Raw genomic sequence first — 12,092 nt, 5'->3', positions numbered from 1 at the left:
AAAAGCATATCATAACGATTTTGGACATTTTGGATATTGGAAAGTATATTTACTGATTAGTAAATCCTTTTATTGGAAATCACTTAGGACGCAAATCAAAAGTTATATCAATGATTGTGAGGAGTGTATGATAATTTAGCATAACTATCAGTCTATATATAAACCTATGATGTCAATACTACCTGAAAAGCCTCATTCTCTTATTTCTGTTGATTTATATAGACCTCTTCCTAGAGCAGCTACAGGTGAAATTTTTCTCTTTACATTTATGGATATCTTTACTAGGTATTTAGTGGCATATCCTCTGCGCAGGGCGACTTCATCGACAATTGTATAGCGAATTCTGAATGTATATATACCACATTGTGGCCCAATTGAGCATATTCCTTGTGGCAATGGTGGACAATTTCGCAATGTATTCATCCGTGCATTGAACAATGCCAACATTAAAGTGCATTTTGTTACTCCAAACCATCCTAGTAGTTCTATTGTTGAAAATGTACATCGAACTCTTGGTATGTTATTTAGACGCTATTGTCGTAACAAACACAACGATTGGATTAAGTATGTCACAGAAATTACTTACTTTTTAAATTATTCAGTTTCGGATACATTGGGTGTCGCTCCGGCGAATATTCATAATGGAACAGACTTCATAAAGCCAATAAAACAACATTTTGGCATTAAACTTAGTGTAAATGATGAAATGGATTATTCACATCTTGTAAGTATGATACATCTTCGTAGGACAAAAACTACTTCTACGAAATCAGAAGATTGAACATCAGCAGTCAGGTAAATCTAGAATTCAAACAAATGATTTAGTTTTTGTGAGATTACATCCTCAAAGTGATGCGTCATTAAAAAGGATTTATAAGTTTTGCGATTTATATGCAGGACCTTATTTGTGTATCAAACAAATTAACCCTAAAGTTTTTGAATTAATAGATGTGAAAACTGGTAAACTTTTGGGTTTACGTAATATTGACGAATTGAAAATATGGCGTCCGTCAAAACATTCTAAAAGTAAATGGATACAGTTAGTTAAGACATTAGTTCTTTCAGAAGTTTTATCCAACATTAACATACATAATATTGAGTTTTCAGATTGATTCTTAATGTAATAATTTCTTTACTTGTATTAATCCTTGTTATGATATTTATTATTTTGTTTCATTTTGTGTATTGTTATGTCTTTGTAATTCGTACTTCTGAATTCTATGTAATTTACATTTATGCATCGATAACAAATATTGTTTATCAGTATTGTACTTTTGCCCAAATAGAAGAAATAAGTTATATAGTATGTCAACATATACTAAGTTGATTCGTCAATGAGCTCACATAATATTGAACTAAAGAATATGCCTTAGGACCTGAATAATTAAATAAATTAATCGACTTTTGAGTACGTCCTCTTTGTTGATAAGTTTATAGAAATAAAATGGAATTGTTAAATGAATATAAAAATGAGATAAAATGAAATTTATATATATATATATATATATGTGTGTGTGTGTGTATTGTAATATATATGAGGGCTATTCGGAAAGTAATGTAACCATATATGTAAAAATAGGTAAAGGTCCAGGATTCTTTCTTAAATTATAACCAATTCAAGAAGTCATCGTCGGGAGCCATATATATAACGATATTGTATAGTTATTTTGTGAATTTCTTCTATTTTTATATCTTGGTTTTGGGCAACGGTGCATAAAAGTACACAATCTGTTGCGTAGAAGAAGAATAAAAAAAAGAATGTATAATGTGGTTGATTCTAAATAGAAAGAAGTAAGATTTAATCTCAGTAGCTAAAGATATATGCTGATTTTATGTGTATAATAGGTACTCTTCGTTATCATAACAGCGGATAATTGTTTATTTAAAATGTTGCTATGACAACCACCGAGAAAAGGAAAAGTATTATTAATGAAGTGAAAAGGAATAAAAGCTAATAGTGTTACAAGGTAACTTGTCTTATTTAATGTATTTTGACCTTCTTGATAAAGTTAAAAATTACGCGAACTGTGGGCTGGAATGTAACATAAATATAACGTTACATCTGTAATGGAAACGTACAAGGAGCTCAATTTTGAAATGAAATGAAATGAAATCTTTTAAGTTATATGTCCCATGCATATGCCGGCTAGGCTAAAGGAGACGGTGATGATGAAAAAATGAATAAATGAAATGGTGGAATGAAGAATGTAGGAGGAAACTGAAGAACCCTGAGGAAACCCACGCACACGGTGTTTGTCCACCACAAGGTTCACTTGGCGCAAACTGGAACCGAACCAGGAACTCCATGCGCCAGAGGTAAACGCTCTACCACTGAGCCACCACGGCCCCCCAAGAGCTCAATTTTGAATAGAAATGGTGAGTACAACTGCACATATTTCTAGGTCCGATAATTAACTCCGAACTATATGATTCGCGTACTCGCGAGACGCGGGCCGGAGACTCGCGTTCGATTTCCGGAGGAAGTTCATGTAGTTCGGATCACTCGTTAGGTTTTGGGTCCACATCTCATACAGCCTTGTTATTAAAGGGGTCGATAAACTTTAATCCATTCATCCACTCATAGATCTGCTAGTAGAGCCACTAAGTCACCATGTAATAGTGGCTCTGAATCCTAACATTTTGGATAGATTCTCAGCTTGAGGAAGCTTTAAGAGTAGGGATAGTTAGTTTTAGTTGTAATTTACCCAGCTAGAAGGAATTTAACGTTCTGCCCTTCTTCCTCCTGGTGCGTGTCTGCGTTTACATAGTAGCTCAAAGATTCAGGAGAGCAGTGCGTACGCCACTGCAAACGAGAGAAAAAGGTTCTTGATTCTCCTATCACAAGCCCATGCCATTTCATTTTTAATCTCATTGTTTTCCCCATTCAGTTTGTTCATTTCTTACCACAAAATTACATATAACTTTTTTTGTATAATTAGTTGGCAACATTTCTGCACTGCAGTCTGCATTGTTTTCAAAAGGTGCAAAGCTTCGTGAAAATCAGAATAGTGCTTTACAAGAACTGACTTAGAATAGCCATGTAACTTACGTCGAAGCAGATGAAATTAAGAAAATTTATTTAGTGCTGTGTGAAAAACCACATATTCAAGGAGTATGTAGGTCGTTTACTTGGAAGAAAGACAGGTTATATGTATTTCTTATGAAAATTTTCAGTCATTTAATAAACTTGTAGAATTTTCTAAACGTATGCTTACAATGTTCCATGGAAATAGTGCTGAAGAAAGAGGATTTTCTGTTAAGAGTGTTTAGTGTAGAACCTCTCTGATCATTTTTTTTTTCTATTTCTCAACGTTCCGTATATTGTGCCGTGCTATCCATTGGAGGCTTACGTAATGTATCGGTAACAGTCTATGATCATGGCTGTGAGAAATACCTCGTTGAATTGAATGGAAGCTTTGAAACAGAAACGAGATGAGGAACAAGAAAGGCAAAACAAAATCAAGGTGGAAGCAGAATACCTTAAAGAGTTGAAGAAGAAGAAAAGGAGGTTGTTACAACAGACCGAAGAGGAGATTGAAGCACTTCAGAGGATCGAAAAAGCTCAAGGGGTAAAATAATATTAGCCAACTTAAAAGAGAGAGAATCCATCAGTACAACTGTTTACAACCAGTGTAAAATTTTTAAAGGATTGCTAAGGATTTGTAAATATACGTACATTGTGTGTATTTTGATATGTAATTTTAAGATTAATGGATTTGTGGGTATTTGCTGTTGGTTAGTTTCCGAACAAAACAGACTATATACAGTGAATATACTGGAAATGATGTGAGAAGACTCCAACTTTTTATCGCTCCAGGGAACAGCCTTTAAAAGTAGAGATAACATTAAATATAAGTGCTAAACAATATAGGTACTGTTAGTAAGTAGGTACTGCTGGTTAGTAGGTACTGCTAAAGAATATAGTTTTTGAATGTGACGATATGTTATGGTTTGGTAAAGAAAAGGTCACGAAAAAGTCACGAAATTTCCTTTTGGAATTTTAGTAGACACCCTGTTAAAGCCAAAAGTGGTAGATATCTAACTTTCGGTTGCAATAGAGGAATAGGGTCGACAATGGAACCTGTTTTTCAGACGCTGATTCCATGCGAAAGCTTTCTCTTTTTCAGTTTTTGTACCAAGAAGGTCAAAATTGAAACTGAAATTTATACAGATTTCTACAGCTTCCTGTTTTTCTGTAAAGATAAGGGCGGAAATAGAACCTATTTCTATCATAGTGAATCTATATGAAGAAAATTTATTATCGTGTTTCTTCATGGCGATCAGTCTAGAAACTTAGAAAAAAACGCTAAGTTTGAATAGAGCGATAAAAAAGTTAGTATCGTTTCAGAGTGTGAAACTATGGCAGACTTCCAAACTATGGGAATTCAATACTCAAATTTGAAGTAGTATATCTATAACTCTCGTTGCAATACGTTAATAAGATCAAAGTTAAAACCAGTTCCTCGGACGCTGAATCCCTATCAAAAAACCATTATTTGCTATACCTTACTGTTTTTGTTCTATGCTATAAAGATTGAAACAGGAAATCTTTAATTTGAACCACTTCTGAATTGAATAGATCTTTAAGGGAGGAGATAGTACCTACTCTTGGGAATCTGAATCTGTCAGAAAACTGTATCTTCATATCTCTTGCCGTTTTTGCTCTACGGAAATTAGTGTTAAAACCGGAAGTAGTAGTAAATTTCAACTATTTCCAGTTTTAGTAGTGTTGCGGATTGTAATAGTATGTTTTCTTGACACCGTGAATGGACTGCAGAAAACAGCTTGTCACGATATATTACCGTTTATATTTATTACTGTTATTAAATGGCTGTAAATGATGAAACCAAATCATAATATGAACCACTTCCTGTTTTAATAGAGGCTTATTAGTGAAGGCGAAACCAATTCTTAAGAAGCTGAATCAATTCCAAGAAAACCGCATCTCGATTTCTGATAATTTTTGCTCTATAAAAATCATTATTAAAACTGGAAGTAGTAGTGTGAAGATATGTGTATTTAGACACACAACAACACATTTTATTTCGAACTACGGGACATTTTATCTTAAAACTCATTACAGTGAAAAGCATAATCATTCATTTAATGTTAAATCACTTTTCGATTTTTTTTCTAAGTTCATTTGCCTTTCCTACTAAAAAGTCTTCTTGCTGTCTGTCATTTCTTTCTTGCACTTGTAATTTCTTAATTAATAAAAACAACAGATTGCTTCCCCGTCCGTATTCCTACCATCACCTTACCTTGGTTAATCTACGAGCACGCTCTTTTTCATCAAGACGGAAAACATAGTTAATGACCGAGGATATGAACCCGAAAGGGGCGCTAAACAAAACGATCGAGAGACTTTTGAAAGAGGAGTCGATATTGAACTAGGGACGAGTTAAGATGTAGAACGCAAACTTCATTTTCAAGCTTACGATAAATTTAGCTTTGCTCTGTCCTAGAGAGCATCTTATTTCAGCTAACGTTACATAGCTGTTGACCACGATGAATTGTTTTCTAAAAAGAAGTTTCGACTTTGATTGAATTTGCGGTCTTCGTAAAGTCGGTTTTCCTGTCCGGGTTTCGCTAACCCTTAACTCTCAACTGCTTGAACGACCAGCCAACCAGATAGAGGGATGGACGGACGTCAATCCACTGGAAGAACTATCAAGAAGGCAGCACGAAGATTTATAAGCAAGTGCAAATAGGTTAACCTGTCCTAAAATTTGCTCCCTTCTCACCCCTTTCAACCCCCTTAACATCACGATCTGTCTCTTTTTGCATATGTTTGATTTTATTTGCATGCAACCCAGGTCAGATTCCGTACCTTGCGTTCTGCCAAATTCAATGTATACAAAACTCTGGGCGCAACTTGTCAGTTCTGACATCCCCAATCACGTTGTTTATAAGCGCATTACGTGAGCTCTCAGACCGACAAGGGGCGACTGCGCAGTAGTATATTTCAACCACTTCGGGTTCTCGTACAGTGTTGCGGATTGATGGTATATTCTCTGGAGACTGTGAGTCGGTTCTCCAGAAAATCGATTGTCACTATCTAATACCATTTTTGTTGTATGACGATAAATAATAAAGCAGGAAATAATTAATTTAATTTTAATATATTATTTGGACGCTGAATCAATTGCAGATAAACTGCATCTTCATATGTCTTACAGTTTTTGCTCTATGAAAATCAGTATTGAATCCGGAAGTAGTAATAAATTTCAAACACTTCCGGTTGCGTGTTGTGACAATATGCTCTCTTGAGAGAGTGTATCGATTGCAGAAAACTACTTGCCGCTCTCTATTACCAATTTTGTTCTATAGCGATAAGCATTGAAACCGGAAAGAACCTAATTGAACCAGTTCAGGTTTGAGTAGAGAGTTAACGGAGGAAGCAAAACATATTCTTGGGACACTGAATCAATTGTAGAAAACTGCATCTCGGTCTCTCTTACCGTTTTTGTTCTGATAGCTGTCGGCAGACAGACGGACGGACAAAGCCGTTCTATAAAACTTCCGACACTTACGCATAGCATAGTTTAGAAGTCTAAAATGAGAACATCCTATTTTGACTATAATGAACTACGTCATAATAGTGATCGAGGCATTATTATGGCTGATACTAATTTCTTGAACAATGGAACTGTTTGTGTTTGTCTTTTTTTCAGGTTTACGAAAATCTTACGGATCGATGTAAGAAGTGACTTATACTAAGGAGGAATTAGGTTAAGAAGTATAGAAAAAATTTCGTGCTCTCTCTCTCTCTCTTTCTCTCTCTCTCTCTATATATATATATAATACAGGGTGTTTCAAAACAACACCGACAACATTTGGGAGGTGATTCCTGACACCAAAATAAGACGAAAAGTATAGACCAACCTGGGTGCCCAAATGCTTCCTTACGGAGTTATAGGCTGCCGAAAACATGAAGAAATGGACTTTAAAAGTCCATAGCTCCAAAACTATGGGACCTACCGCAGTCGGGTCAAGACTTTACTTAGGTACTAATATGTGTTTTATCCAAAAATACATGTTTCAGAATCCTAAGGTACTCCCGCAACAATTTTTGTACAGGCAGTTTAGTTACGGGCATATAATCTGAAGTACTCACTAACTACCTCTATGAAAATTGTTGCGGAAGTACTGCAGGATTCAGGCATGTATTTTTGGATAGAGCACATATTAGTTCCTTAGTAAAGTCTTGGCCCGACTAGGGTAGGCCCCATAGTTTTGGAACTATGGATCTTTAAAGTTCATTTTTTCACGTTTTCGGCAGCCTGTAACGCCGAAATGAAGCGTGTGTGTACCCAGGTTAGTCTGTACTTTTTGTCTTACCTTGGTGTCAGAAATCACCTCCTAAATGTTGTCGGTGTTGTTCTGAAATACCCTATATATATATATATAATATAAACTGTGCAACAAGAATAGCAGAGAATTTAAAAAATCACCCTGCAGGAGCAGCTGTATAGTTTTCCTCCAGTTGTGTCAATATATAACGAACATTTTAACCATTAGTTTTTTTTTTTCGGTCGAAAAGCTCATTTGTTTCCTTTAATAAAATTTTCTGTATCTCCGAAGGTGTTATTTTGTTCTAAAAGTTTCATTGCATTAAGTAAGAAAAGAGTAGCTAAGTATTTCAAACAGCAAACTGTGAATTGGGTTTTGAAGTCTCGTTATTTTATTTCTTCCGTTCCTTCCCCTCCAATTACTTCGTATACGTTGTGGTTAAACTGATGATTTTAAGGAACTTAAAAAAATTACATGCGCAAGTATGTTTTGAAGAAGTGTGCTTTTAGTCATGAATTTTTTAAAAATGTAATGAAAAAGTCATGAAGATTACTGAAGTCAATCTAGTAGACACCATGATCCGGCAGGGACTAAGAATAGATTCAAGCTCTTGTGGGAACTCGTTTAGCCTCTCAAGGGATCGCAGATGGTATTCCGAAAGTCGTGTGTGTCACAAAGTGTAGGTACGCACACCATATAACCTATGTAGCATGGTAGGCACTTCTCAATGAAATTTACGAAGTAATATATCACCAGACACTGTATTTAATACCTGAGTTAAGAACACCAATATTTATCCTTCGTTTGTGTAGTGGATTCTTGAATTTCGTACTTGTTCACAGAAAGGGATATTTTGAACTTTATGTAAAAGCCTTGCAACATTTTGGAACTATCTTTTTCGCATGTGGCCACTACCGTTGTGCCTAATGGGTTCCCATCTGTGTTAATAATACGAAACAATTGTCAGAATCGGTTCTTAATGAGTTTAAGATTAGAAGGTTCACTGTCCTCAGATCTAAGAAACAATTCTCTCCCATTATCAATCTATCAAGGACATACACAGCTAAACAAGAGATTAGTGAGATCAGGGGAAGTAATTCACTTACTCAACATCCCAATTGCTCTTCCGAACTGGTCTGCGTTTGTCCTTGAAGTAAATAAATAATTTGAGGATTTTAAAATTTCTTTTGGATATAAAGACAATGGATATAATAATTGTGATTATTTTCATCATGAAGAAATGGTAAAAGGGCAATTAGACATCATGGTTGAAGCAATTCGAAAGATTTGAAACCCATTTCTCGAATTAGGTAATGAACTAGTGAATGTTCAAAGTAACATTAGCGAAAACGAAGAATCAGTGTCTATCCTTTAAGATATAGGTAAACAACAATATGAAAGGTTTTGTGAATAAAGACCTTATGAGAAAAAGTAAATAATTTGATATCCCAATACACAAAAATAATTTATTGCTGTTCGCGACGCCAAAACGTAAGCGAACACAACAAAGGCAAGTGAGAATATTAAACGGAAATGTTTCTCTTGTAGTCAAATGCACGTAACTACAAATGAAGACGAGGTAATATGGACGAATTGTTTGTTCATGAAATTCAAGAATATCCTCCTCCGATTGTAAGTAATGTCAACAAGATGTATTATTCTTTTTTTAAAAAAAAGTCTCTTGTTCGTGTGCGCCTCCAGAATGACGTTCAGGTCAGTAGAACAACTTATGTCATTTCAGCAGCGCCTTCAAATTTTCATGCTATCATCTGAAATGGTGGATCCTCAATTCGCTCCCCGTCTCCTAAGGTCAGTAACATTTGAAAACTACTTTTATATGTGTTTTCTGACACAAATTGTAATTCATTGAAGAAAACATTAGCACTACCTGTTGTCTAGGACTCTTACTATGGAAGTTTCATAAAACACGAGATACGTAAAGATCGGATTCACGAAATAAAACAAAAGGTAGGCGTAAAGATAAGGCTGCCCAAAGTGTGGCCAATGGTTATGCGTCACTCACAAACAAACAGGAATTATTTTCACATCGATGTGACGCATCTTGAAACTGTACGAAGTGATTTCTATATAACCGTTCACTATTATGGATCTGGAAATAACATGATAGAAAGGTGCAACCGTGAAGAAGCTGACGCCAGAATAGTGTTACATGCGGTCCACTCATTGAAAAAACGGGGGCCGCGGTGGCTCAGTGGTAGAGCGATCACCTCTGGTGCTAGGGGTCTCGGGTTCAAACCCTGCTCCCGCCAAGTGAACTTTGTGGTAGACAAACACCGTGTGCGTAGGTTTTCTCGGGGTCTCTCCCGTTTCCTCCCACTTTCTTCATTCCACCATTTCATTCATTACTCATCATCACCGTCTCCTTTAGCCTAATCGGCATAATCGTGGGACGTAAAACTCAAAAATTTCATTTCATTTTCATTTTTCATTGAAAAAAGGAGCAAGGTTGATAGAAATACGAACCGGGTATTACGATGTTGTCATCTTAACTTGTCATTTTTAAAGCTTGTTAAATTTTGCCTAAGACTGTCAACTGTTGATACATTTCGTAATAAGAAATAAGAAGAGAATAATTGACATAGAGAAGATCACAGCAGCCCTCGGACCATTTGGAAGTCGTATCCCGCCACTATGGTATGCTTTCAGTGGATATACTTAACTTCTTCAATAAGAGAAAAGTCTAAACTATGGTATTTAAAATTTGAGTCACTAACTGCAACAATGGTCAACACATTGTATAATCCTTTCACTCGTCTTGACTTAGACGCACCCAAATTCAAGTCTATTAAACTTTTTATTCATCTATATGGAAGTCAGAAAGAAAGCACCATCGATGGTTTAAGGAAAATAATAATTTTCCACAGAACACAAAATCTTCCTTCACAGACGCTCTTTTACATCGCTGCAGGCATTCTATTTACCAAGCAATTTTTTGGGCTTCTCCAAACATGGCCAAAATTACACTTCCGGATCTTTACAAATATGGCTGGGTGAAAAGCAAATCAACTCCTGCTTGAATTTGGATCAACATTCACATTTCTGCCAATACTAGTTATGGTATGCTTAATATTGAATGCAAAAAAAAATGTTCCAAATTCATGCAGTTACTCGAAAATTAGTTAAACTGTACTGCATTTCAGTTTTACTTAAAACTGAATGATTTGCTCTTTCTCCGGCCATATTCATAAGTAATGCATAATCATAAAAGTAACAGTTAATTATAACTTACTAAGATTTTGAGATAGTTAAGGGCTTAACAAATAAATATTCTGGAGTACAACACAGTGACTTTCTAACAAACGTCAATTTCTCAGTCGTTTGCAAACTCAAAAGCAACGGCATTGTGATCGAATTTTCACTTGAACACTGAATTTATCCATATAAAGTTAACGAACATACTTCTAGAAAATATTATTATTCCTAAAAGGACACAACCATATATTAACCTTTCTGACCTAAAGACTAAATCTGCGGAGGTAGATATCTGTAACACTTACGATAGCTTCTACGTAATGAAACAAGTATACTAGCTACAGAAGGTCGATCCGCGTATATGTGTCCAATTTTACACCCGTACCCCTGACCACAGAAGCGGCCGAACCAAGTGATTAAACGCGTGTGCTATACCTGGAGGTCCATTCTATCGTCTGCCAAGCGAAACTGTGTATCGTGTGCATCATGGCCCCAAAGATGAACCGTTTTTGGAAGGGCTACGTAATTGGACTTTTCCACGCCAAATATTCGGTTTATAAAATTCAAAACAGTGCAAAGAAAATGGTTATGCATTGAGTTCGACGACTATCAAGAACATAATCAAGCAGTATAAAAAAGAAAACATACCGGTAAGCATTCACCCACTAAGGGGTCGAGGAAGCGAGCGTGTACCACAGTGACTCCGCAAGTAGCTCAGAAGTTGCGGTGAATGGCCTTACAAGAAAATCCCCCTCCGCAACGTGTGATGGCAGCTCGACTCCACATACCACAGTCAACTGTTAACCGCGCCCTGAGTGGGAAATTAAACCTACGGAGGGTCTTTAAAAATCATGGACATTACCTAAGTGCGGCCCATCGCCGTGAGAGAAAGACCAACAGCAGGCGCCTCTATGAACACCATCTATCTGGGGAAAAGTGGAAGTTTGTGGCCACACTAGATGAAGCATGGGTGTATCTATCAGATTGTGGCAAAAATCTCTCGATAACTTACACTTCACGAGATGCAAAAAGTCGTCCTGCGTTCATCCGTCATTGCAAAGCATCTTTCTCGAAAGGATTTATGGTTGTCGCCGGTTACTCTTATCAGGGCAAGTTAACAATTCGTCAGGTCCCTAAAAACTATAAAATCAACTCTGAATTCTTTCAGCAACATATACTGACCCCAATTTATACAGAAGATCTGCCTCGTTTATATGGGCATGCCATAAAGCAAGTGTCTGTGCATATGGATAAGGCCTCCTCACATACATCTCATTCTACCCAGAACTTTCTGAAGCAGATGGAGACAGACACCAGCATTTGTGCTATTCCATTTCATGATATACCCGTGAAATCACCAGATGCCAGTCCCATGGATTTCTGCGGGTTTGGTCTACTGAAAAGGGCACTTTCGTCTCGTCGTGTCACTACTCTCGGGGGCATGTGGAAAGCCTGCCTGGAGGAATGGGAGAAGATTCTACTTCCTGTACTTCGTCGTGGTGTTCTACAGTGGAAGTTACGGTGCAGGGCTATTGCCAGAACACATGGCCATCACATTGAGGCCAACCGATGGTGGTCCCATGGAT

General features: G+C 36.6%; 1 protein-coding gene across 11 annotated transcripts in view; it reads left to right on the top strand.

The window, feature by feature from the left end:
• LOC145664473 (testis-expressed protein 2) overlaps positions 1-12,092 on the top strand; it is a 472,752-nt gene that overhangs the window by 320,546 nt on the left and 140,114 nt on the right. The gene's annotated exons all lie outside the window — the stretch shown is intronic.

The sequence above is a fragment of the Thermobia domestica genome, chromosome 11 (assembly GCF_964235325.1).
Source record: "Thermobia domestica chromosome 11, izTheDome1.hap1.1, whole genome shotgun sequence".
NCBI classification, from domain to species: Eukaryota; Metazoa; Arthropoda; class Insecta; order Zygentoma; family Lepismatidae; genus Thermobia; species Thermobia domestica.
This window is presented reverse-complemented; position numbering and strand designations above follow the sequence as displayed.